The sequence below is a fragment of the Ascaphus truei genome, chromosome 7 (assembly GCF_040206685.1).
Source record: "Ascaphus truei isolate aAscTru1 chromosome 7, aAscTru1.hap1, whole genome shotgun sequence".
NCBI classification, from domain to species: Eukaryota; Metazoa; Chordata; class Amphibia; order Anura; family Ascaphidae; genus Ascaphus; species Ascaphus truei.
In genome coordinates this window covers 84,381,244-84,404,483 of record NC_134489.1, presented here as the reverse complement: position 1 = coordinate 84,404,483, position 23,240 = coordinate 84,381,244, and the positions used below count along the sequence as shown (strand labels likewise).

General features: G+C 44.3%; 1 protein-coding gene and 1 long non-coding RNA gene across 28 annotated transcripts in view; one reads left to right on the top strand and one right to left on the bottom strand.

Annotated features, from left to right (window-relative positions):
* BAZ2B (bromodomain adjacent to zinc finger domain 2B) overlaps nt 1-23,240 on the bottom strand; it is a 167,532-nt gene that overhangs the window by 88,608 nt on the left and 55,684 nt on the right. Inside the window, exon 1 of one of the 26 annotated variants that reach the window (XM_075609281.1) lies at nt 19,100-19,443. The exons of the other annotated variants lie outside the window; for them this stretch is intronic. The gene's annotated coding sequence lies outside the window, so the exon portion shown is untranslated. Of the gene's footprint in view, nt 1-19,099; nt 19,444-23,240 lie in introns of those variants that run through there. 26 annotated transcript variants of the gene reach the window in all.
* LOC142499647 (uncharacterized) overlaps nt 19,233-23,240 on the top strand; it is a 9,159-nt gene continuing 5,151 nt past the window's right edge. Inside the window, exons 1-3 of one of the 2 annotated variants that reach the window (XR_012802707.1) lie at nt 19,233-19,593; nt 21,813-22,063; nt 22,969-23,078. This is a non-coding gene — a long non-coding RNA (uncharacterized LOC142499647). The remainder of the gene's footprint in view (nt 19,594-21,812; nt 22,064-22,968; nt 23,079-23,240) is intronic. The other variant, XR_012802706.1, reaches the window with a different exon arrangement.

The window sequence follows — 23,240 nt, the reverse complement described above, 5'->3', positions numbered from 1 at the left end:
AGAGTCAATGCCTGAATAGGTGCGATAACCAGTAACCGGCACGTGATACATGTGCGCTTTAGTGTTAGGAGAGGCCACAGGACATATGGGACAGGGAGCACAACCTGCTGAATTACCAAGACTTGGCGCCAGTAAATGTGAAAGGCTGCGCAGTTTAGTGAAAGCGGCAGTATGTTGTTTCTGGAGAAAAATAGTTTCATTTGAAAGTTGACCATACTTCTGTTGATGCGTTTCTATTTTAACGTGTTCCCTTAGAGATGGAAGACTTGAACATGCAATTCTGCTTTAATATCACATTCTTCCCTTATGAGTATGAGAAACTGCTGCATTAAACTAAAAGGACATTGTGTGTGTTCTGCAGGAAGTGGTTTTAAAAGATAAAAAGGTTTCATCAACATCACATTTCCCCATACCGTTGCAGATTTCCCTATTTTATACACAAATTCCATCTAAATTAATACACAGAATATAGATCAAGCTGATCACAAATCATAACAGACGGTCGCCACCACAGTAATCTCTGCAGCAGTTATAAGGCCGAGTCCATAGAAGGACAGGCCGCGCTGAGCCGTGCGGACGCTCCGCGCTGAGCCCCTGCATCCTCAATGAGGATGCCTTCAGAGGGGGCTCACGCGAGCGTCCGCAGGCGTGCTGAGGAGTTGGATTTTTCAGCCAGCAGCCGAGCTGTTTTTCAGCGCGCTGTCGACTGAAAACATCCAAACAGCGCGGAGCAGCGTCGTCACGGCGCCGTGACGTCGGCGCCGTGACATTGACGTCGGTGCGTCGCGGGCGATTGGCCCAGCAACGTCACTGCCCCGCCTCCGATCGCGCCTGCTGGCTCGCCTGCATGGGCATGAAATCGCGCAGATTTCAGCAGGCGAGCCTCAGCGTCAGCGCGGCTCCGAACTCCTCACTCCTCTATGGCCCCAGCCTAAGGATGAATAGTAATTAGACATTAGCTCACGGGTGGGCAACTCTAGTCCTCAAGGGCCACCAGCAGGTCAGGTTTTCAGGATATCCCTGCTTCAGCACAGGTGGCTCAGGCTTTGACTGAAGCAGGGATATCCTGAACACCTGACCTGCTGGTGGCCCTTGAAGCTCTGTGCTTCCCATCTCTGTGTAACACAAAAGCAACACATTCTGCGAAAATCCGAAATCTGCTCCAAAGCACTGCTCGGCATCTAAGGCTTGGTCCCTGCTGTCTACTGCAGCGCCCGCCGCGGGGACAAGAGCCGCCCCTCAATGGGGCAGGGCCCAGTGCGAGGAGCAGCCGCCATGCCGCGCGGTGTGTTTTTCCTGCAGACAGTAAGATTATGATTAGTAGTAGCGACGGAGCGCTAGGCCACGCCCCCGCAGCAGTTCAGCCAATGAGGGCGAACCTGCCAGGTGACGTCATGGCTGCGCCCCCGTCACGCCCCCCTCCCCCTGCAGACCAGGGAACTCGGCTGCAGACGCGCGTTCAGCGCAGGCAGCGGGGCCGAAGCCTAATACAAGTACAGGTGGTCCTCACTATCCGATGTTCCATTACCCGTCGAACGGATTATCCAAGCCGTCATACAAAGTATTCCGCGGAGCGCATTATCCGACGCGGACTAACATTGGATGCACATTGGATTGCAGAATGGAATCTGGCGGATAACCGAGGAAGGCCTGTATACATATTTACTTGTAATAAAAAGACAAAGAAACCCATAGTAACCAGAGTAGTATTCAGCAAATAAAATGGCAACAGTTACTCTGAATTATTTTTTTTGAATGTTGAGTACGGTACTAATTTATCTTCAGAGACAACCTTTGGTTATTAGCAGCCAAAGAAACATGTATCAGCAAAAAGAAAAGGAAGGTAGAAGCGATACCTTTAATAGCAAACTTTAAGGTTAAAAATCAAGAGAAAATGCTCTACCAAATCCTTAATTTAAAACTTGATAATAACAGCAAAAACTGATTATGTTTAAATGGTCTGGGTAGCCAGAGGAGCAAACAAAAAGTTATTAGTCTCTAGCTTTTAGTACTTCAAATAGCAGGCAGTAAAATTGCTGCTTTAATCTTCTGTTTTATTTTTACAAATGGTGAGAGTGTTTTTCTGTTACTGAGGTTCTCACTGGTAACTGGACAAAGTCCATCAACTCTGTTTCCATTAGACAACCAACAGTTTTTACATGCTAACGACCATCTGTCACATCCTTCTTAAGTTTGATGTAAGCCTGCACCCCAACTGCTAAAGGTTGCATACCTCAGCACCAATGTCATCAAAGTACCAACCTTGTCAATCACCATTGTACAAACAGTTAGCAAGGAGTCCGCTAAACGAGATTAAAGCCCTGCAAAGTGTCACAATGTCTAAAGACACAGATGTTTGATTGATGGCAGTGCACATACAATGTACCTTACATAGCAAACACTTTTTAATACCTGCAAAAACAGAAGTGCCGGTTGGCTGGCAAGTACCATATTTAAATTGTCCCTTTGACATCTAATTTCAGTATTAAAAACACAGAATACATTTTCAGCAAAAGTCTTTATTCTCATGGAAAATACTTTATTTTTCTAAACAGCCACCACAGATGCCATAAAACAATGTGCGAAATCTAGAAAATACTGTGGTGCTTTAAAGACACACTGACATAAGATGTTGCACAAGAGTTTGTGCAATTTCCTATATAAAAAAACCGACTCAACCTCAGCAACAATCAGGTTCACTGAAATGCACTTTTGACCCTTAATGTCTCCCAACGTAACACTTAGACTGTAAACTCTTCGGGGCAGGGTCTCCTTTTGCCTTATGTTGTAATTTACCTGTTGCACTTATTCCCATTGTTTGTAATGTATTTACCTTCTATTGCAATGTAAAGTGCTGCGGACGTGATTGGGGCTATATAAATACAATTATACTGTACTAGCTGATATACCCGGCGTTGAAATGTTAATTTTCGTACTTAATATTTTTTTAGAACTAGTATATCCTCACATCTATGATACTGCTTCAAGGAGCAGACCGACTTATGACTAACGTGAATTTATGGTACACATGGGTAAATTGGAAACATGGAGACATGCTGTCCGGCCTTCCTACCTCTCACCTGTCTCCCCTACAATCTATCCTAAACACTGCTGCCAGAATCACTCTACTCTTTCCTAAATCTGTCTCCGCATCTCCCCTGCTGAAATCCCTCTCCTGGCTTCCGATTAAATCGCGTATCTCACACTCAATTCTACTGCTCACTTTTAAAGCTTTACATTCTTCTGCCCCTCATTACATCTCAGCCCTAATTTCTCGCTATGCACCATCACGACTCTTGCGTTCTTCTCAAGGATGTCTTCTTTCTACCCCCTTTGTATCTAAAGCTCTCTCCCGCCTTAAACCTTTCTCACTTTCTGTCCCACACCTCTGGAATGCCCTTCCCCTCAATACCCGACTAGCCCCCTCGCTATCCACCTTTAAGACCCACCTTAAGACACATCTGCTTAAAGAAGCATATGAGTAGCACTGGATAATCATGGACACATGACACAAAGCTTGGCCCCCTGCAGACGCACTTACTAGTATTCCCTCCTACTGTCTCTGTACGTTCTCCCTACCTACCAATTAGATTGTAAGCTCCTCGGAGCAGGGACTCCTTCCTTAATGTTACTTTTACAGTATGTCTGAAGCACTTATTCCCATGATCTGTTATTTATATTTGTTATTTATATGACATGTATTACTACTGTGAAGCGCTATGTACATTTATGGCGCTATACAAATAAAGACATACATACATACATTTTATACTTGTACATTCAGATCTTATTGTTCAGAGATTTTATTTAATGGTCTACTGCAATTTATTAATCCTCACATATAGACTGTGAATTTACGTCATTATATTCCCGCCATGAACGTATATATGCATAATTACCATTATTACTTTGTCACTAGTTTCCTTGGCCTTTTGTACCTGCACAATAACTGCACCGTACAGAATATTTTATTGAAATCATGTGATGAATGAGGAGTTGGTCTTCCAAAATCTAATAAAAATAAATTAATTAATAAACTAATTGCATTCAATCTTGGAGATTGAAGCTAAAAAAAAAAAATTCCAATTTTTTTTTTCATAATCTTTGAATATCTGAAAATATTCTTTTGTTTTCACGTACAAAGTGAACTGTGAAGGTTTACAGTCATCTGGTCTGCCCCCCCTCACTAATTGGTTATAAGAAGTATCTATTTGAAATATGAAATAGCCAAAAGGGAGATAGACAAGGAAAGATAAGGTCCGCTTCAGGCTAGAATGTTGACTAAATTGCTTTCAAAATTGTCTAAAATACTTATGCTTGTCTGACTTTTTAAAAGTCGTCAATCACCTAGTTTTAGCCTATTTAAGATATGACGTCCATAAGCTCAATTTGGTCCTATACGTAGAATTGCACATTTAAATGGCAAATGATTCTCCTTGAGGAGTATTCCTTTTTTCTTTGCATCTACATAAACACACACACACACACACACACACACACACACACACACACACACACATACACACTTTTAAGGAAACAAACGTCTGGAATGCCCTTCCCCTCAATACCCGGCAAGCACCCTCTCTATCCACCTTGAAGACCCACCTTAAGACACACTTGCTTAAAGAAGCATATGAGTAGCACCATGGATAATACTAGACACATGATACATAAAGCTTGGTCCTCTGCAGACGCTTTTACCAGAACGCCCTCTTACTGTTTCTGTACGTTCTCCCTACCTACCAATTAGATTGTAAGCTCCGCAGAGCAGGGACTCCTCGTCCAAAATGTTACTTTTATGTCTGAAGCACTTATTCCCATGGACCTGTTATTTGTATTATTTGTTATTTATATGATTGTCACGTGTATTACTACTGTGAAGCGCTATGTACATTAATGGAGCTATGTAAATAAAGACATACATACATAATCTGACACTGATCGAGAGGAGAGCCATAGAATCGCTAAAGGCCACCCACAACATAATCAAATCTGCGGACAAGGGAGGAGCAGGGGGCATAATGAACACCACAGACTACCTGTGGGAAGCACCCAGATAACTCTCTGATGCAAAGTACTACACCAAACTGCAGGAGGGTCCAACTAAAAAAATATACGAGAGAACTCAACAGGATCATCAAAAAACTCCCGATCCACACAAGAGAACACATTTTGGACCTGATACCAGCTAACCCAAATGCTGGAACATTATATATGCGCCCTAAAATACACAAAGAGGGTAACCATGGGCGCCCCATTACCTCTGGATCTGGCACACTGACTGAGAATATTTCTGGCTGGGTGGAAGGTATTCTAAACCACTTGTCAGGAAAACACCCAGTTATATCCAGGACACCACCGACCTGCTAAACAAACTTACTGCCATTGGCCCCCTCCCAACAGGAACACTACTAGCAACCATGGATGTAGAATCACTTTATACAAACATCCCCCCCAAAGATGGGATTTCAGCCTGCAGATACTTTCTGGGACCGCAGGAGCCACTCACAGAGGCAGTGAAAAAATGCATCAAATTTATTCTGACCCATACCTCCAGACAACCGGTACTGCTATGGGCACTCTGATAGCGCCACAGTATGCCAATCTGTCTGCACAAAACTGGAGAGTGACTCTTTCCACCTGTCACTTGAAACCCCTTACATATCTTCGCTACATCGATGACATCCTCCTGATTTGGACCTCTGGTAAACAGGACCTCATACAGTTCCATGAGAACTTCAATACGTTCCACCCGACCATCAACCTCAAACTCACCCATTCCCCAGACGAAGTATATTTCCTAGACACTCTTACTATAAAGAACAACCAACTACAGACTTCTGTATACCGCAAACCTACAGACAGATCCAGCTATTTGGAGACAACAGCTTCCACCGCACACACACTAAGCATGCAACCATCTACAGTCAAGCCATATGATACAACCGGATATGCTTTCATAAACCGTGGATATAACCACAGAATTGTAGACCAGCAAATCCACAAAGTCACCAGAATACCAAGAAGTGATCTCCTTGAATACAGACAGAAAGAGACAAGCGACAGGGTACCTTTGGTGGTCACATATAAACCACACCTAAAAGCCCTACGCAAGATCGCCAGGGAACTACAACCTCCAGGAAGATACAAGACTGCAACAGGTCTTCCCTGAAACACCCTTATTATCATACAGACAATCTCATAATCTCAAGAAAATGATGGTGAGGAGTAAAGTAAAGTATTCAACAGTACAACTGAATGCGGGACACGACAATGCCAGGACGCAAGATGCAAAACCTGCGCAATGCTCCACACAACGGGCACAATACAAATACCACACAGGAACCTGGAGTACAAAATCAGAGGAAGGTTCACCTGTTTCTCCAGCAATGTCGTGTACCTCATCATGTGCATGAAATGTCCAGGAGGCTGCTACTACATAGATGAGACAGGACAGGGGCTATTTCAATACAAATTTATGCAAGTGTTCGGGACACAGCGGTGGCCGCAGCTTCATGATTCACTACTCTGACAATAGAGAACTCTCTTCCCATGAGTGCTAAAGGCCATGTCTATACATACTGCGCTATATGAATGCACACACAGCTGTCTCTTACACATACAAATGTACAATGTAATTATATCCCTGTATACTAATAGGGACCACATAGTATCTACACACATTAATAGTAATGCAACACCCTCTTACATTTTTACACCTACCCACACCATTGGTATACACTCCCACTCCATACACACCTTTTGTAAAGCGCTTTATACACTGTAGGCACTTTATCTTATACTATATTAGTGAAAGCACTGTATGTTTGCCTGCCTGCCTGGATGTCCGGTGTCCCTAGGGGAAATCTCATTGGTCCCTTGGCCCGCCCCCGCACACCTCTCATTGGCCTGAGGCGGAGTGACGGGCCAAAGGACACACAGGGACACACACACACACAGGGACACACACACAGGGACACACACAGGGGGACACACACACACACAGGGACACACACACACACACACAGGGACACACACACACACACACACACACAGGGACACACACACACACACAGGGACACACATACACACACACACACACACACAGGGACACACACACACACACAGGGACACACACACACACACACACACAGTGACAGACACACACACACACACACACACACACACACAGTGACACACACACACAGGGACACAGGGACACAGGGACACACACACACACAGTGACAGACACACACACAATGACAGACACACACACAGTGACACACACACACAGTGACACACACACACACACACACACACACACTGTTACATACATTAGCGGGGCTCACAGTTAGCAGCACCCGCGCGCACCTCCTCCTCTCCCCGTGTCTCCCGCGCTTTCACCCCGACCCCCCCCTCCCCCGGCGCAGCTACATTCAGCGGGACACACACACACTATTATTACCCCTTCAGCGCCCCCCCCCCCCACCCACCCAGTGTCAGCGGCCGTGCGAGACCCCCCCTCTATATCTCCCACCTCTCCCCCCCCCCACACATATACATGCCCCCCCCTCCCCGGCGCTACAACTCACCCCTCCCCGGCGGGGGAACAGCCAGTGGCCAGGCAGGCTGCCTCGCGGCGCCGAGTGCCCAAGATGGCGGCGCCCGGGACACAGCGGGGGAGCGGCCACAACACGCTGCCTCCCGCCTCAGATCCACGTGGGACCTGCCGGATGGGTGAGTGAGCGGCCTTCACCTCCCCCTCACCCCCCCTTCACCTCCCCTCCACCCCCCCTTCACCCCCCCTCCCCTCCAGTGTCAGTGTCTCCCCGATACCCCCCCTACCCCCCCCCCCCCCGGCGCCGCTACAGTCAGCGGGGGGGCGAGCGAGCGCCCGGGACACAGCGGGGGAGCAGCCACAACACGCTGCCTCCCGCCTCAGATCCACGTGGGACCTGCCGGACGGGTGAGTGAGCGGCCTTCACCTCCCCTCACCCCCCATCACCTCCCCTCACCCCCTTTCACCTCCCCTCACTCCACTTCTCCCTTCCACCCCCCTTCACCTCCCCATTTACCTCCACCTCCCCTCCACCCCCCCCTTCACCACCTCCCCTCCACCCCCCCCTTCACCTCCCCTCCACCCCCCCCCTTCACCTCCCTTCCACCCCCCCCTTCCACTCCCCCCCCTCCACCCCCCTTCACCTCCCCTCCACCCCCCCACCTTCACCTCCCTCCACCCCCCCACCTTCACCTCCCCTCCACCCCCCCACCTTCACCTCCCCTCCACCCCCCCTCCACCCCCCCTTCCCACCGCCTCCCCCCCCTTCCCACCGCCTCCCCCCCCCCTTCCCACCGCCTCCCCCCCCCCTTCCCACCGCCTCCCCTCCACCTTCCCACCGCCCCCCCCCTTCCCACCGCCTCCCCCCTTCCCCCCCTTCCCACCGCCTCCCCCCTTCCCCCCCTTCCCACCGCCTCCCCCCTTCCCCCCCTTCCCACCGCCTCCCCCCACCCCTTCCCACCGCCTCCACCCCTTCCCACCGCCTCCCACCCCCCCTTCCCACCGCCTCCCCCTTCCTTCCCACCGCCTCCCTCCCCCCCTTCCCACCGCCTCCCTCCCCCCCTTCCCACCACCTCCCCCCCCTTCCCACCGCCTCCCACCCCCCGCCTTCCCACCTCCTCCCACCCCCCGCCTTCCCACCGCCTCCCACCCCCCGCCTTCCCTCCGCCTCCCCCTTCCCACCTCCTCCCCCTTCCCACCACCTCACCCCTCCCCCCCTTCCCACCACCTCCACCCTCCCCCCCCTTCCCACCACCTCCACCCTCCCCCCCTTCCCACCACCTCCCCCCTCCTCCCCCTTCCCACCACCTTCCCCCTCCTCCCCCTTCCCACCACCTTCCCCCTCCTCCCCCTTCCCACCACATCCCCCCTTCTCTCCCTTTCCACCACCTTCCCCCTCCTCCTCCTTCCCACCACCTCCCCCCTTCTCCCCCTTCCCACCACCTCCCCCCTTCTCCCCCTTTCCACCACCTCCCCCCTCCTCCCCCTTCCCACCACTTCTCCCCTCCCCCCCCGCTCCCCTTCCCCCCCCGCTCCCCTTCCCCCCCCCCCGCTCCCCTTCACCCCCCCTCCGCTCCCCTTTCCACCCCCCCCTCCGCTCCTCTTCCCCCCCCCCCTCCGCTCCTCTTCCCCCCCCCCCTCCGCTCCTCTTCCCCCCCCCTCCACCTCTTTTTCCCCTTTCCCCTCCCACCCCCTCCCACACTTCCACCCCCTCCTCTAACCCTTCCCCCCCCTCCTCTAACCCTTCCCCCCCTCCTCTAACCCTTCCCCCCCTCCTCTAACCCTTCCCCCCCTCCTCTAACCCTTCCCCCCCTCCTCCACCCCTTGCCCCCCTCCTCCACCCCCTCCTCCCCTTCCCGCCGCCCTTCGCCTTCATGCCCGCCTTACCGCCTCCCCACCCCCGCCTCTGCCTTTCACCCGCCCTTACTCCGGCCTCCTCTGCCTTTCACCCACCGCCTCACAGCCGCTGCACGCACTCAACAGACACCCGCCACACTCGACACATACCTGCCGCCACACACACCTGCTGCCTCCCGCCCCTACGCACCGACATCACTGACCCACCGCCTCACACCCTAGCAGGACCCCCACTCACAGACAGCACTCACAACCCACGCGCCAGCCGCCGCCTCACACCCTTGCAGGACCCCCACTCACAGACAGCACTCACAACCCACGCGCCACCCCGCCGCCTCACACCCTAGCAGGACCCCCATTCACAGACAGCACTCACAACCCACGCACCACCCGCCGCCTCACACCCTAGCAGGACCCCCACTCGCACACAGCACTCACAACCCACGCGCCACCCGCCGCCTCACACCCTAGCAGGACACACGACTCAGATTTTTACATCACTTATGGCACCAAAATATACATTGTACTGTGGTGTGGTTACAATAAACCATTTTTATACAACATCGTATTACATTTTCTTCCATCTTTCTTTTCAATATTATTATCCAACCTTTACAACAAACAGTCACCTATTGTTCCACCATTTATAAATAATACTACCTATTACGCATTTACATCCCGGGCAACGCCGGGTCTCTCAGCTAGTACATTTATATTTAAACACAAACTCTTACATCACTAACATTCAGGGACCATTTAACATCTTAAGTCAGCGGTGCGCAAACTGGATGGCGCAATACTTTTTTTGGGGGGGCGGGGGGCACAGCTCACTTACCCGGGTTCCGTGTCCACTCGTCCCCATGACAACGCGGTGTCATATGACGTCGCTGGGCCATGTGACATGACGACCCCGCGGCGTCATTTCACACCGGTTGCCATGGAGACGCGGCATCAAATGACGCTGTGGATCACGTGATATCATGACCCCGAAGCGTCATTTGATACCGCAGGGGGGGAACAACACAGGGAGAGCAGGCAGGCGGCGCAGAGCAGGAAGATCGCGCACCACTGCCTTAAGTCATAAATCGCATACTGCCCATGGGGGAGGGATAGGCTTCGGTCACAGATACATTCCAAGATGCACTGTTATTAAGTAAACACTTCTCTTGCTTTATCGATTGTAACACCGGCGGAAGAAGAGATCATGTATCTCGAAAGCTCGCATAAATAAAAGCATACAGAACGGTATCGTCTATTCATTTTTATTATTAATGTCGGCTAACACGGTACATATATATATATATATATATATATATATATATATATATATATATATATATATATATATATACACACACACACACACACACACATAAAAAGAAAATAAGAAAGCAAAAATCCCTTACTAAGGAAATAAAACAACCTGAATTTATTTGAAACTTCTATCCTCCTGTGAAACTTTCACCTGCCACAGAGGACAAACGCACTACACGTTGCTTTTTAGACTCTTCAGGGGCCCGATCTTGGACCATTGCATGGAAACTCCCATGCACATCAATGGGAGTTTCCATGCGATAGTTCCCCGATTGGCACCATCACAGTTGAATAAATAAGCTCTTTTTAAACAGTGTTGTGATTACTTTTAATTAGGATAGTGGATGAGTGGTCCCTTTCTAAACATAAGGTGCCCCAGTTTAGCACTTTCGAGGTAAGTAACAGTCACACTAAAAGGGGTTACATTTATTAAACCCTCACCGCTGGTATCACAAAGCTTCTTACTGATCACCGGTCAGAAAAGACTCGTAAAGACTCAAATAATCCATTGTACTTATTAGTCTTCTCCCAAATGCATGCTGCTGTTATCTAAAGCCCCTAGTGTTAGCACAATTTAATTACTCAATGAAGCCCGATTTGTCAAACCCTATTGAGCGACATTGGGCCAAAGAAAAAGCAAAAACACTGTGTCAATATTACGTTGAGTAAAGCTGTGATGTACCAATATTTGATATCATTACAAGCTTGTCGTCATTTTAACACCTTCATTCTAGGAGAGGTCGGCATGCATTCCAGAGTAAAAAAAAAAAAAAAAAAAAAGAGATAACATATGTATTTGTGCCATTTGGAGTTTTTGATGTTAAAGAACAAAATCGAGCTTTTAATCAAGAAATAAATAATACTGGATAATTAATTATATCCTACTGCGATTCAGTACAGAAAGACAAACTGTGCATATTTGCCAAAATGATGAAAAATACAACAAAAAAAGTGTAGAATTATTTTTCTCTCAAAAACTTGATTTATCTTCTTATGAACTTTTTCCGTTTCAGCTGAGCCAGGAAACGTGTGCTGCAGCCTCTGTCCTTTTAGCACTAAAAGGGGTTCATTTAGAACAGGACAATATAGCCATGGGGTGGGCAACTCCAGTCCTCAAGGGCCACCAACCGGTCAGGCTTTCAGGATAACCCAGCTTCAGCACAGGTGACAATCAGTGGCTGAGCCACTGATTGATTGAGCCACCTGTGCTGAAGCAGAGATATCCTGAAAACCTGACCTGTTGGTGGAGTTGCCCACCCCTGATTAGCCTGTTCCTTTCATAGTGCATTGCAGACAAGGATTAGTTACCAGGGATGATCAGATTTTCTAAACACAGTCAGTTAAAACCTTGGTGTTGAGCCCTTATTACAGAGGAAGCACAAGGCCATACTGGCATAACCTGAAATCAAGGCCGCTATTATAGGCTACATTACACTGAAAGTACAGAACAGAGAATAATAAACTGTATTAAACCAGACCGCCCATCCAACCACACAATCCAGCAACATTACAGAGACTGCAAGAGGGAAGCCGAGTTTGTCTCCTGTCACTTAAAGCTCAATGGTATGGCCACCCCCCTTCATTATTATTAGTTTTATGAGGCATCAAAATATACGTAGCACAGTACAATGTTATATATGTTACATACAGCTCCAAAGCAGGGTACAGGTTTGTTTAATTAACCATTTAACAATCAGAGAAGTCAGGAAAGTTGATGTGTGTGACACACCTTACCTGTTTCGTCATTTCTCATCCTGCCTAATTAGTGCAATGATGTCATGTCACAATGTGCTCATGATAATTATGGTGTTGTCAAAGAGCACTATGATGCAGTGTCTTCCAACGACTCTTCTTTTTAAGCAAAATTTTAAAAAAATCCCTTGAACACGAAGAATCAATACCATGGCCACAATAAATACAAAATACAGCCACCAATTCTTTAGTTGCACTACAAACTTGTCAACTTTAGATAGTAAGCTCTCTGGGGCAGGAATTTCCTTTCCAATCGTCTGACTTTGTTGCACTTTTAAATAATAATCCCCAATATTGTATCTTTTGTAAAGCGCTGAGTACAATGTGCGGGCTGTATAAATAAAGACATACATACATGCTACAGATTATTTCCATTGATGGCTGCATGAAGTAGCCTCTATAATAATAATAATAATAATATGTTCTTGTATAGCGCTTCTAGTTATACGCAGCACTTTACAGAGACATTTTGCAGGCACAGGTCCCTGCCCCGTGGAGCTTACAATCTATGTTTTTTTGATGCCTGAGGCACAAGGAGATAAAGTGACTTGCCCAAGGTCACAAAGAGCCGACACCAGGAATTGATCCAGGCTCCCCTGCAGCAATTTTAGTGTCAGTGTCTTTACTCACTTAGCCACTCCTCCTCCCTATAATCAGCAGTCCATGTTCCATATTGAACATGTAACAGCATAAAGCAGTGCTGAATAAGAGTATAGATTTCAAATCTCCTTAAAATGTCCCCTGAGAGAACAGAGCACTAAAATACAGGTTTTAAACCTCCATGTTTCCCAGCTGATGTCCTGTAACGCCCATGACCAATATCAGTGCTACTGAGGACTTCTGAGATGGATCAAAAGGCATGGATGACAAATCACACAATATGCCTTTGCCTTCTTACTTCGTATCTTTATGCAATGCAGCACATTCCTGTCCTGAGGCTGATGGTGGAATTGTCCCCATCCAAATACGAGCGGAGTTAAATATCCCAAGTTCAGTGCTGAACTGCTCTCCAAAGCAATTTGGGCCATCAAATATCCTACGGCTGCAGCTGAATTTAAGGATGCAGTTCCACTTAGCCAGTCTAAACACATTTTTTTGTACAAATTACATTTACATCTCAACCTTCCCTTTCTCATCCTGGTGCTTAAGCATGGTAGAGATTCACAGTTGAAAGCAGAAGAAAAATGAACACAAAATATATGCTTTACTTGCTGGCAGTGTGCAATAGATAGTCTTTACAGGAGAAGTTACATTAAGTTGCTTAACGTGGCTTTTATAGTAATAACCACAGATAAAATTGAGGCGTCTCCACCAGAATGAGAAAACATACAAAACCATAATTACCATGGTCCATCCCTTGAACAAACCATAACGTGCCTTGCGGCTTAGCACAGCTTCTAAATGTGGCTTGTAACAGGGACTTATCACTGTTTGAGAGAAACTGCCTCTAAATCCAGCAGTGTGCTGGTTAATTGCACACAGTCAATCAACCAGAGACCATCTGGCTAATTAGGACTCTTAGAAAAAGCCTGATGTGAGAAACAGGAGAGAGATTCCTTAGCTCACATTTGGGCTGACATAAGGAGAAGAAAGACCAGAGTTTTCCTAAGCCCACAACTGGGCTGACCTCAGGAAAGCATTGTCCTGATGCACACAAAAGGACTGTATGCTGACAGCAAGACAAGGGGACAAGACCTCTATACCTGGATACAGAGAGGGCCATAGCACACAAGGATGCTGACCTAGGAGAACAGAGAGGCCTTCCCCCACAGCAACAGATAAGAGACTTTCTTGTTGGACTGATGTATGTATGTATATACAGTGTGTATATATATATATATATATATGTTTGGGGTATATGTATGTATATATATGTATATATATATATATATATATATATATATATATATATGTATGTATATATATATATATATATATATATATATATATATGTATGTATGTATGTATGTATGTATGTATGTATATATATATATATATATATATATATATATATATATATATATATATATATATGTTTGGGGTGATAATCAACCTGGCTACCCACCCAGTTAGAAAGGGCTGAAGTAAAGGATTAGTTATTCTCCAAAGTGGAGTAGGCCTTTATTTTATTTGTTTTTGTATGTTTTGCCTTGTTAAAGGAACAGGCGCAATAAAGCCAGGATTTAATTTCACCCTAAAATCGGTCTCCATTAAATGTACCTCTGCACACATCTCTTACATGGCTCTTATACTTTATGCATATTATATGCAATTTTCACCCTAACTTATTCTAGAGCTAGCCCCTTCTATGAGAAGACATGACACAGCTTAAATTTCCCTTTAATATCTCATACTTTATAGGCAGGGACAATGTGTCCACACCCTTTCCCCTGACAAACTGTTGATGTGTCTTTTTGCCAAAAAAAAAAAAAAGGCTCCAGTGTCTCAGTTAGTGTCTCAGTTATACAGTTAAATTGTGAAATATCTGTGCAGCAATTGTCCAAGTAGGAAAGCAAGACAAAGCTTGCTTCCTGTTATCAAAGGCCATACGTGAGAGCTACTTACATCAAGTACACAGCAGTTCTACAACATCCCAGATGCATTTAGACCAGAGGTGGCCAACTCCAGTCCTCAAGGACCACCAACAGGTCAGCTTTTCAGAATATCCCTGCGTCAGCACAGGTGGCTCAGTTAATGGCTGTCTTTGACTGAGCCACCTGTGCTGAAGCATGGATATTCTGAAAACCGGACCTGTTGATGGCCCTTGAGAACTGGAGTTGGCCAACCCTGATGTAGTCTGCATCGGTCCTGAGGAAGTCCTTTCCTTTCCGCATAAGCGCCATGACTAAAAAGAAAGCCGCTTTCACAGCCACAACATGACAACCGTAATGTGTAATGTGATTTAGCTTTGACTTCACCATCTTAGTGCCTATTAATAGTAATAATATTTTGTATTTATATAGCGCCTCCCATTTGCAAGGCACTTTACAATTATACTTCAGAGGCATTAATGCAGCTCCCTCTGGATTTATGGCAGCTTATTTCTGAAGCTCCAATCTGAGTGGCAGCCTCCAAACGGGAGAGGATAAGAAGCAACAATGATATTATGAACAATGTAAGTTAGCTCAGGCTCTGGGACAGAAAGTGACCTGCCCAAAACTACAAGGAAACCTATAAACCTGTTTATTCTTGTGACTCACCTTAACCACTGCGCAAAACCTCCCTTAAAGGGACTGTCATGAAAATGCAATACAAAGAAATATCTTGTAGGCATCTTCAAAACTGAAGGGATTACGCCGCAGGGGTGCTCAACAGGTCAGATTTTCCTGCTTCAGCACAGGAGGCCACCTGCACTGAAGCAGGGATATCCTGAAAACCTTACCGCTTGATAGCTCTTGAGGTCTGGACTTCCCCACCCCTGCTACAGACTCACGGCCTTGACTTCGGGTAATAAACGCTCGAGACAAATTCATGGTGAAAAATCAGTTGCTTTTTAATTCAAAAGGAGCAGGCAAACAACCAAAAAACAATGTTTCTGGCCCACATGAGCGTTCATCAAGAACACCTGTGTGATGAGCACTCATGTGGGCCAGAAACATTGTTTTCTGGATGTTCGCCTGTTCCTTTTGAATTAAAAGGCAACTGATTTCTCGCCATGAATATGTCTCAAGCGTTTATTACCCAAAATCAAGACTGTGAGTCTGTAGTGTCCAGTTTGCTGTCCCCTCTTCTGCTTCTGCTCTGCGCAATCAAATTAGCTGGAAAAAAAACTAGAAGGTCACTTCTATGTACTTGTGGGAGACTTCTCATGCAGATGAAATGTGGAAAGTGACTATAATTCTGTTCATTTCCCGCATTTTGCAGATATAAAAAAAGCTGTTTGCCTAATTTTTCAAAAGGACTTTGAGAGGAAAAAAAATAAAAGAGATTACCCCTAAACGCTGATCTCTCACATTCCCTCAATTCTGTTTCATTTTGTATTGGAATTTTCATTTTCTTTGCCAAATTCTTGACTTTTTTTTTTTTACAAACTCACAGGACGCAAAGTATGTACTTCTGTAACTTGCCATCAATCTGTAAGACGTTTAGAGATATTGTACAATACAAGTAGCTTTCTCTGCCCATATTTACCAAGCAGTGCTACGCCATAAAACGCCTCCTGATAATGTTTAGTAAACATGGCTGCTTACGGTCCATTCACGTGAACAGGGCGTGTATGGGGTCTTATCGAGTAGAAAGGCTTTGTAAATATGGTCCTTCAAGTGAATGGGCTGTTAAACGTCTTAGGCTATGGAAGGTGTCATATGGAATACCACCTCTTCGTAAACCTGGGGCATAATGCTTTTCAATTACAGGAGCATCCTTCTCAAATTGTGATTGTTTTAATTTCCTAAAGTAGAACAATCTTTCTGTGACAACACAAGACCCGACCAATTCTTGGGGCCATACATTTGCATTATTCATTCCATAGGTAGCAGGCTATAAGTTCTATTAGACATGGGGTAGCCAACTACAGTCATCAAGGGCTACCAACAGGTCAGGCTATCCCTGCTTGAGCACAGTTGAAGACTGAACCACTGATGTTGTCACCTGTCTTGTTCAGGGATATCCTGAAAACCTGAACTGTTGGTAACCCTTGATGACTGGAGTTGCCTACCCCTGTATTAAACTGATATACAAATGCAATTGGTATCTTAGTAGTTTGAGCTATTACTCAAACCTCGTCTTCCTATAAAACCCAGCCATTACAACTCAATAAATGAGCCACACAGAGTTTATTTGACGTCTACTAAATATGACGCACATAGCTCTTGTGACCCATGTAGGATGTCAATATACCAAGTAGAATGACATAAAATAAGTGGAATGGAGCATAGCAATGTCACGAATACAACCACGAGAGATGCAGCGCAGCCGTGGCACATTATAAAATGAATGAAGAAAATCTTGTGTTGCTTAAACAAATTAAATGCTTTTATAGCAAGGTAGGCAGATTAAATATGAAGCAGTAAGAACAATAAGCAACAAAGAAACGTGACACACCAAACCAACTTAAAAACGCCAGCTATGACCCATTGACATAAGTACCAATTACATGAAAACTTTAATACGGTTACACTATTGAAATGCACTGGGGTTTTTTTCGGGGGGGGTAGGGGTTGTGCCTTGTAAATTAATAATGGTGCTACCCTTAGCCAAAGAGATTGAAATATAAAACGAAACAAAAAAAATGTACAAGTATTCCTTTCCAATGATCTGTAAAAAGAAAAAAAACTTTGTTTTTTTTACAGGATATAGATTAGTTGTGATTCAATCCTTTCGAAGGAAGCCAATTATAATAAGTTGTTTAAGTTATTTTTTGCCTACTATGTGGGACTGGCAATTTACGTTTGTTTAATTATACACGCCATACATATTAAAGATTTACAGATCTCTAAAACACATACACCCAAGAGGTAGGACTTCAATTGGGTTAATCAATTTTGTTGGATATCTGCAAATATAAAGACGACTACTAGTTAACCAACGCTTTGGGCATTTAGGGGCACTGTAGAATTACTAGAAACGAGTACTTGCAAAGTATTCAAACTAATCACATTTAGTTCCCCTTAAAAAATAAACTGAAATGGGTCAGTAGCAGAAGAAGCACATTCTACTTTAGGGAGTTACATGCTGGCAGCTATAAGCCATGTAGTAGCAGAACGAGTAACAAAGGACTGAAAACCATTGAGGGACAAGGAGGTAGGTTTGTAGCCTTATAAAGCCTTGTGCATTAAATGCTTTTGATTCATGGACACAAAATCATGACTCACCGATCAACAAATGATCTTTCCCAACCATGTATCATTAGGACAGTGCTCCTTTGACCCATAGTGGAAAAGTCTCATTATTGATATAGATCAACTTCAAAAGTCATTTTTCCAACGGGTGGAATATTTTCATGTCAATTTTACTAGATATCATAAAACATTGTGTTTTCCAGATTCCCTTTTCTTTAGAAGAGGAAGGAGAAACACACATTGCAGGATGATTGGTATACATTTGCCCAATTACAGTAACCTCGTCAGAACTTAAGGTTTCACATCATGCAGGTTGTGTGTGGGGCACATTATCTGGGTGAACGTAAGAAAATTATAACACTGAATAAAAAACAAAAAAAATAAAACACAGTCAACATAGGAATTGAAATACATTTGCCAGCTAGATTGACAATGACAATAATTCAAGATATGATTAAGAAGTGATATGTTTTTCCAATGATCAAATAATAAATTACGTTGCGGTAATATGTTGGCGTGTTATAAACTATAACAATAATAATATCTAAATATGTTAAAATTGCAAGTAGGTAACAAACAGCTCCTAAAAACATACAGTTAAACTAATGTCATTGCCGGACACAAAATTGTGATTTCAATTAAACATACAGGATCAAGCCCACATTTGCAAACAAAATACAGAGTACGTCTCATTAAATTAGAAAGACAGAATTAATTTTGGTTTACACCAGCCCACATTCTAATCATCATTAACAGTAAAATGAAAAGGAAAAAAAAAAAGCCACCCCGTTCAGCCTCGTCTAGAAAATAAAAAGAAGATTTAACATTAGCTGCTTACTGTGGACAGTGGATTAATCAGGAAGTAGCCATTATGCTTTTCGCATACAGTGCAGACACAGCACTCCAAAACAAGCCGAGATATGTCTTCGGTTAGGAAGGAAGGATTAAAGAACATACTATTATGCCCTGGTTTTCCTGACCCCAGAGGTCACCAGATGTCTTAGTCAACGCTATAATAAAAGCATGATACCAGAAAGCATTTACAATGCTCTACTTGTTCAAACAACAAGCATCTAGTTAACGCAAGCTGCTTTTTTTTCTCTCTCTCCCCTCTCTATCTCCCTGCTCTCTCTCCCTCACTCAGAACATGGCTGTCTTATTCAGAGATTAGCAATTATTGTAATGAGACACTGTCGGATGAGGGTCAAATAGTGCTTCCTGCAGTTTGCACATCTTGATTTCCTGGTAAACAAACTGAAAGGCAGGTGGAGCAGTAGGATTAGCTGTAAAGCGATCATGCTCACACAGAACAGCCCAGCACAGCCCAGGCAGGTAAAGTATGCAGTTTTAAGATCCTGCAGCATTTCGTTTAAGCAGGAAACAATGTGCAGAAGGGGTAGCCAACTCCAGTCCTCAATGGCCACCAGCAGGTCAGGTTTTCAGGATATCCCTGCTTCAGTACAGGTGGCTCAATCAGTAGCTCAGTCAAAGACTGAGCCTCCTGTGCTGAAGCAGGGATATCCTGAAAACCTGACCTGTTGGTGGCCCTTGAGGACTGGAGTTGGCTACCCCTGATTTACAGTCTCTGGCAACAGGAGGGTGTATTTTGACAATTGATAGATGGTTATTGTATTATTGTATGGTGCTCCAGCAATGCTTCTGTGTTACATTAAAGGTGCAATCACACACACGACCAAATTGAACGGTCAGTGATATACTTAGGTGTGTTTTACTACCATATCTCTGCACCCCCCCCCCCCCCTGCCTTTTTCATTGATTCTCACATAAGTAGAAGTGAAGGGGATGGTGGGTTGCATGTATACATTGGCTTCCTTTCAAATATAGTTCAGCATATGAAAATAATGGGTGCTCCAACAGTCCTGGAATATTATCTTCTAATCCATAAGTGAATTATGAAGATGTGGCTCAACTATAGAGTGGGTATACTACTAGGTGAGTGACTGAAATTCAATATTGCATAACCCTCCTTAAGGTAACAGAAAAAAAGATGATGATATTCTCACTTCACTGCACCTCATTGGAGATAGCTGTATAATAAAAGTCCAAAACTCACCAAAGTTTGTAGATCTTGATCAAGATCTACTCCTTGATAAAGCACTGTGTTGTGTGAAACGCGTAGGAGGGTTCACACCTCCTTTTTTGTCATGTTTGATAGACAATAAATATTTTTCTATTTTTATTCACCTGTCTCCCTGAGCAGTGCGCTGCTTTGTGCATTTTTTTGCATGGTTTGTTCTTCCTTTCAAATATAGGCGTACCGCGCACTATACTGTAATTGTGAAGCGCTTCGACTCCCATTGAGAGAAAGGTGCTCTATGAAGAAATTATTATTGTCATTAACTAGTTTAATTAAGCGTCAAGTGGAACTGTACCCTCAGTAACATTATTTTCTTAATATCTTCTTTAGAATGCAAACATTTCCAAGCTTACAAAATTTGTTCTAAAAAGCAAAATACTAGAACTGAACTCATCTGATTTATTTAAAGAGGGCAATGAATCGCCTAGCTTTAACCTAGTTCCATTAGGTCCAAAATGGGAGGACTGTGCCTTTAAGGATCATTTAAAAACCTATAATCTTACACACACACGCACACACAGTACAGGGTCACTACAGAAGGTAAATCAAAACATTCATATAAAACTGCACACATCTACTCATAATAAATCCCGGCTGTCCTTGGGATGCTAAATATATAAATCTCAAATACATTTAATTAATTAAATAAATCTGAGAGCTCTTTTTTGTCTTACACCACTTTGCTATATTATCACACCTTTCTAACGAACACGAAGTGTTATTGTACTTGGATTAGATATAAACTTTGGTGAGCTAATTAATGGAAGATAAATCTATTACGGCAAAAGACCACAAAGTGGAAACATTGTGTGCTATTATTTTTAACACCGGGAGAGTTCAAACGCATCGATATGCAAAGCATTGTGGCACGCACTGGAAATCTAGGGTTAAAGGGAAACTAAAATTTACCAAAAATGTATCCTCAATTATACGAGCGATAAAAAAATGAAATGATTGAGATTCGCTTTAATCTCTTATAAGGCATGAAACATGGATTTTACGTCATTTATGAGACTAGAAGTATGATAGAGGCTGAAACAAATAGGTTGAAATTGATGGACGCATGTCTTTTTTCAACCTCATCTACTATGTAACTATATTAAGATTTGCTAGCACCACTGCGGCTTCAGCTTCATTTTAAGCAACTCAAACTTTCCTCAAACTTGCCATCTAAAGAAAACACCAGCAGGTGAAGAAGACAGCAGTGATTCTTCCCAGAAGAAACAGAATTCCAATGTCTTTGCAACAAATTCCAAAGCACTTCCTTCCGCCTTTCAATAAATAACACCACAAATGAAATATGGCTGCCTCCGGGGGGAGACAATAAGTATATGTTAAATATTTCATTTTTATTTCATTTTTGTAGTGGAGAAGTACATTGTAATATTGTGGGTTAGGAAAAAGGGTATACTGTACTGCAGAATACAAACAAATGTTTCGTCAATTTCTTTAGATGCTGGACAGTCTTAAAAGTGACCACCTGAGCCAGCAGAGATCTCAAAATGCAGGCAACCGATATGTTGTGTCCTATCAGAATCTAAATTATCCCAACTACTATTTTATTATTATCATCATTTATTTATAACGTGCCAACATATCCCGTGGCGCACTACAGTAGGGTTGGAGGACGAAAAAACAATATGTAATAAACATACATTGTTACAGTAGGTCCTGCTCCAAGGAGCTTACAATCTATACGGAAAGGTAAGTGGAAACATCAAGGTACAGGGGGTAGAACTACTAAGATGCTACTTGCTGAAAACCAGTTTCTGGTAATACAGTAATATTTCCAAGAGATGGTTAGACATGTTTTCAGACTACAAGAAGAGCCCCAGCCAGCGCGTTGAGGCGTCTGCATTGTGTACCACAGCAAACAGACTTTGGGAACAAAGCTGTTGATTTCCAAGGGTCCCATATGCTGTAAATCTTATTAATTATGCAGTATTGGTGCTTTAATTGGTACATGCAGGCTTAACACTTCAGTACCTCCATGTATATAACTTAACCCTTATTTATGCAGGTGAAGAATAGACGCATGTTCTAGGCATTTTAAGATGCACTATGGAGTTTTTCCTCCTCTGTAAGATTGATTCTTGCATTTCAGGGTCACTTGACCGACTACTGTGTTTGTGTAAACAACAATTATGTAGCATTAGATGAGGACTACATTGTAAAAAAAAAAACACTTTGAACTTATTTGTTGGCGTGCAGTAAAAAGGCATGAAAAACAAACCAGCTCAGAAGCATTTCCTTAGGGAACTTATACAATGTGGAACTAGGGCTCTATAAGGCTCAACACATACATGGGCAGGTGGCCCATATTTCTTATTAATCACCAGCACAACACAAATGTTAGTTTGGCATACAGCATGCAGCATTACAAAGCTATGCAGAATTGATCCCTAATGGACATTGTGGTCAGAACGACATAACCGATTTCAGTATGAGAGCTCAGAATGAGGTCTGATGAAATACATGACCAGTCAGGGATTGCATTTCCAAATTTAAGATGTTAAATCAATTTGCAGCCTGGTGCCACAAATTATCTTCCAAACTAGGCTGTCTTGTTATTCACATGGCATCTCCATTAATCCTTTCCCTGCTGGCAGTGACCTGCCATGTATTGTTTTACAATCCATAGCGGACTCTTCCCCACTCTTGCACAGTTTACGCGGCAGTTCCTGCATGGGCTCCCCTCCTGAAAATGAACATGCTACAAGTATGTATTAACACGGACCAGAGCAAAACACTTCCAACTATTTGCTGGAGACGAAAAGTATTTAAGAGTGTGCCGTCAATATTACCAGATGCTTAAACCTTATGTCCACCACTAATGCCCTGTAATCTTCTCCAAACATACGTGGGGTAACGGAAATGTAGT